Source organism: Nuphar pumila, chromosome 11, assembly GCF_984573655.1.
Source record: "Nuphar pumila chromosome 11, dmNupPumi1.hap1.1, whole genome shotgun sequence".
Classification (NCBI taxonomy): Eukaryota; Viridiplantae; Streptophyta; class Magnoliopsida; order Nymphaeales; family Nymphaeaceae; genus Nuphar; species Nuphar pumila.
In genome coordinates this window covers 85,790,385-85,796,384 of record NC_143259.1, presented here as the reverse complement: position 1 = coordinate 85,796,384, position 6,000 = coordinate 85,790,385, and positions in this window count along the sequence as shown.

Sequence of the window (6,000 nt, the reverse complement as noted above, 5' to 3'; positions counted from 1 at the left end):
GCATATATTCAAACCAATATGAAAAAATTCATACATGTAAATAATATCAAATAACAAAAAAAAGCAAGTTTTGTTTCAAATATATACAGATAGATAGTTTGAAAGTTCATGAATTATATAAAGAGGAGACAACCTCAAAACCAGAGGTGCACCACGCTTGTATACGAGGCCTACAAATAAACATAGATGAAAGAATTACACACACACACACACACACACACACATATATATATATATATATATATATATATATATATATATATATATATATATATATATATATATATAACCAAGTATAAATTCATTTTCAGGATTAGAATCTGTAATTATATCAACTTACCTAAAGAACTTGATTGATTGTTAGGCACTATTCTCAACAATATTCTTCAACCCTACGACCTTAGATTTCAAACATGTGAGTTACTCTTGCATTATACTTATCTTTTTATGATAAGTATTTTGATGAAAGAGTTTTGTTCGGCTTGGACCTGTACTAAATACTTCTTTGTTGAATACCCTCATGACAAACATTGTATACAGTCATATTTGTCTAGTCTTAAAACTCGAGAGAAGTCATCCACAGATGCATCTGACATTTGAGACAAATGAGTTATCTTGTCTCTGATCTCCGTCTGCAAGACAACATATTAACTCAATAAAAATTGCATATTTTGTTTATATATATAATTTTTTTATGAATAACAATAGACCTTAATAAAGCAAATAGGTTTTACCATCGCTTGACAACCCCGAGCTTTTTGGTGGTACGGGTCATGCAAAATATTTGCCCTCGAAAAGGACCCACCCCATCATCACCAACCTATAAATAAATGAAATATGATTAAAAAGTATAAAGTCATATACATGAATGACAACCATACGAAATATGCTACGTATATTCTTTTCTCGATATTGTGTGAAACTCTTTGTGCCCATAGTATGCAAAAAAAATTGTTGGGCATGATTCGTTGTGTTCTTTATATTTGGTGTTTACAAAGACAAGTAAGTGATATATATATATATATATATATATATACACACACACACACTATTATATTTGGATATAATGAATGCATACAACATTAACATATAAAGAAAAATACAATCATTTAGCACCCATCATTTCATCATCTCCAGAGTTTCATATTTTTCCTATATTAATAATATATGTATTGTACCTATAGTTGAAGAAATAAATGCTAAAGATTAAATCAATTACAATATATATAATTAATATACATACCAAAACTAAAGCCCAAGTATCCTCCTTGTAAGAATTTGGTAATGCACACCAGGTAAAAAAATATAAAGGTGTTTAGGGCAAGGACCTCGTGTGATGGTTCCTATGAAGTTACTAAGGTATTGTGTCTTTCGCCCTTTAGGTTGTTTATACTTATTAATATCAACCTGATGCTTTTGTCCCAGGCAAAGGCCTACAGTAGCAAAAGCAACCTCTTGCCTTTCTAGCTACTACATTGAAAAAACATGCATTGATAATTTGTTAGTTATCATAAATTATCAATATGACATAGCAAATACCTAATGACTCAATAGGCATTTTGAATTTCTGCATCGATGCTTGTAATGATACTAGTCTAGGATTTTGTATATGTTGAAAATTGAATAATAAGTTAAAATTTAAATGATATATAAGAAAAATAAAACAAATTTAGCGTGCATTCACTTAATATATTACAAAATTATGAATTTAAATACAAAACTCTTAAAATTTAAATCATATATAAGAAAAAAAACTCATAAATTTAGCATGCTTTTACTAAATAGATTACAAAATTAGGAATTAAAATACTAAACCTCTAAAATCTAAATCATATATAAGAAAAAAATATATTTAGCATGCATTCACTAAATAGATTATACTATTATGAATTAAAATACAAAGCCCTTAAAAACTAAATCATATATAAGAAAAAAAATGCATATTTAACATACTCACACTCTAAAGAGATTATAAAATTAAGAATTAAAATATAAAACCCTTAAATTTTAAATCATATATAAGAAAAAATAATAGATTTAGCATGTATTTACTCAATAAATAAATTATAATAATAGCAATTAAAATGCAAAACTCTTAAAATCCTCTATAACAAAAAAATAATTAGATTTAGCATGCATTCAATAAATTAAATATAATAATAGCAATTAAAATGTAAAACTCTTAAAATCTAAAGAATACACGACAAAAAAGATTAAATTTAGTATACATTCAATCATTAAATCACAAAAATAACAATTAAAATAAAAACCCCTAAAATTTAAACCATACATAAAAAATCTGATTTAGCATGCATTCACTTAATAAATAAATAAATTATAATAATAGCAATTAAAATACAAAACCTCTAAAATCCTTTGCATACATGACAAAAAAAAATAGATTTATCATGCATTCAATAATTAAATTGCAAAAGTAATGATTAAAATAAAAAACCCTCTAAAATTTAAACCATACATGAAAAAATAAGATTTAGCATACATTCACTTAATAAATAAATTATAATAATAGCAATTAAATTGTAAAACCCTTAAAATTCTCTCTACCAAAAAAAATTGGATTTAGCACATATTTAATAAATAAATTATAATAATAGTAATTAAAATACAAAACCTCTAAAATCTAAAGCATATATGACAAAAAATATCATAATTAATATGCTTTCAATCATTAAATTGCAAAATAGTGATTAAAATATAAAATCCTTAAAATCTAAAGTATACATGATAAAAAAATTGATCTAGCACATATTCAATCAATAAATTACAAAAAACTGATTTAAAATAAAACACCCCAAAAAAATTAGAATTAGCATGCATTTATTCATTAAATTTTAAAAATAATAATTAAAGAGTAAAACCCTTAAAATCTTCTCTAACCAAAAAACCAAATCAAATTTAAAATGCAAAACCTTGCAAAAAGATTGGTTTAAAACCTCTGAAACCCCTAATAGCATGCAGGGGAAGAGAGAGCAACTTCGGTGAGGACACTAGAGAGAATAATGTCAGGAGTGAAGGATGCCAAAGAGAGGAGTGTAGTGGTGGCCAATTGTCAAATGCGATGAAGACATAGGTGAGAAAGAGAGGTCACTGTTGGTGGCTGGGGATCCGGAGGGCACTGGTGGCCGGGTCACAGCAATGGCGAGTAAAGAGGTGAGAGAGAGAGAGAAAAAGGAGAAAAACACAAGATTTTAATTTAGGTTTTTTTTTTGCGCACTTTATGTGCACTAGAAAAACTTACTTTTTACTAGCACACTTCTTCGTTGCATTAGAAAAAGCTTCTTCAATGATGCAATGATGTTGTGCACCTAAAAAAAATTAATTATACTGGCACAATACATGTAGCGCCAGTATAAGTCACTTTTTCACTGGCACTAAGAAAAATAGTGTCAGTGACAGGGGTTGCCAATAAAAGAGCTTTTCCTTATAGTGCCTCTCCCCACTAAATAATACACTTAGTCCTCATTTGTTTCATGCAACTTACATGGGAAAGTGTTGAACTGGCCACCCTGATGTAATCCTTTCCCACCATGAATGAAACAAACATTAAATCATCATGGTGGGAAAGTGCCATTCTGGCATATGTGGGCCCTTAGTTTTTCCACCACCTACCACTTTTGTGTAAATCCATTCATACCTTCCCATGAAAGATTTCACATGGGCTGAGCTGGCAGGATTTTTTATAAGTATGTTCCCGTTCCCGTGTAGTGTTTCCTTGACATGGGAATGAAACAAACGAGGCCTTATCATCGACCTTGCGGCAAGAGATGCCCCGAATGAGTCTCGAACTATGGTTCTCCCATATCAGTTGATAAACCACAGCGTCTGCTATCCATGGAAATCAATAATATTCACCTTCAATAGTAATCAATATTACCCATTTGAGATCCCATCAATTAAATGCCGAAGAGATAGGGACCATGTTACATAGTTTTCCATTTTTTTTCTCTTCCGATATGAAACCTGGTGTAACACTGTTCGAGTTCTATGCCAAGACCATGGAAAGGTGCATGCAAATTGTTGCCAACCAAACATTAGTTTATAAGATGGGGCAGTTTATTACCAACAAAACATTTGACTATAAGATGCAGAAAATTATTGCCAACCAAATATTAGACTAAGACAACTAATGCTAAACTGCTAGCTCCAACATCATACGTGCCAATTTCATAAATATTTATTTAAAAAATTTATTTTAATGTGGTGTCTGGTGGGGGGCCACCATCGTGAGTAATGAAATTCTATTAAATGGGAAATATAGCAATGTCACAACGACCAAAAACCACATTAATGAAGGCTTCTACTTTGTTCTTTCGGAAGGCTCGTGGTTTTCAGTTTTCAATGCAAACAACAGTTTCTACATGTTCTCTTTTTCAGTTAAATAAACGTTGACGTTATCAATGGCTTTAAATGCTAGGCGTTTTAGTGAATGCTTTGCAGTTCGTACCATCTCAAACACTGCAGACCACATCAACAAATTAATGCAACGCTTCTGGTGAAATGTTGTGTGTTGAAAAGCCTTCCGCTACATGTGCCTACCATAAAAGAGAGGAGCCATTTGTCAATTTCCTCTCAACAAAAAAAGAAAAGAGAGAGCAACTTCTTTCATATTCACAAATTCCCCATTTTTTTTATTTTCCAAAACCTATACTATCCTATGTGACACTTATTTTGAAAACCTCACATTTGTATACCAATATTAGAATCTTATTAAGCAATATTTATATTTTATATATTCTTTATATATATTTAAATACTTTGCTTATATTTTATGTGTTTTCTTGTATTTTTAAAAAAAATAATATATTAAAAATTTTCAATATTTTCTGAAAAATAATTTCTTTAATTTATTGCAAGATTTTAATTTGCCAAGAAAATCCAAAGAACAAGCTTTGCAATTATGGCAATTTGTTGAGGTCATAGTGGCAAACCTTTAAATCAGGAAAATAGCAACAATGTAATTCTTGTGGGAAATTTAAATTATTTAAATTTCCTGCATTTTATCAAAAATTCTTGGCATAATAAATTAACTAAAAATATGAGGAATAAATGTAACAAGGAACCAAAAACAAAAGATGTTGGATATTTTATATGACCTTGCATAACTTTTGATGAAATCCATGGATATTCAAATATATGATTGTGATTATGTTCATGAATTGTTGTTTTGATATCGAATGCAACTATGACTTATTCATGATCTTATCAGTGTTTTACTAGTTTTGGTTACAAGATGAGCTCATCTAAAAAATTATATAAGTTGTTTCAATTTAGATACAAGAAAAAAAAAAACCATCCTCAGAACTTTAGATACACTGCCTTTGATGTCTCACAAATCAAGTTAGGGGTATAAGCTTGAGTGAGTTGGGATGATGCAGTATATTTTATTTTTTTCTACAATAGGTTCTCTTGAAGATGAGGCCTTCAAGTGATAGATCGGCTTACTGTGCCAATATGAAAAAATCACTCAAGGACTCAGTAAAGACTATGGAGCATGCGGTATACATGCTTATAGTAGACCTAACATTGCCTCTTTACCAGTTAGGCAATTTGATATGCATGAGAGAAGGTAGCCCAATTAAGAGACAATGATTAATAACAACACTCGTTAGCAACCTTTGAGATAAGATTGGCTACATGAACTTTAGTCTTAGATAATAAGTATGTCATATATTGGTATTGTATGTTTATATACTAGGTGAGCAAATTTTTTTTATGCTCGTAATGGTAACTAATGTAAGCACATTATATTAAGGTCAGACCTCTAGTACGTCTTTCAATGTGGTACAAGTTAGTATACTAGCAAATACACATATATTGAGTCAAAGTTGTGATTTATGAAACAAGTTTTTTGTAAATCTTGTTTTAGAGATATGTTTATAATTATTGTGTTTGTTAAATTTTATTTTTGGTATCCCTAAAATCGCTATAACTTTTAGAGTTTTATTTTAATTAAAAATATTACCTAATAAGGGGTGGCCT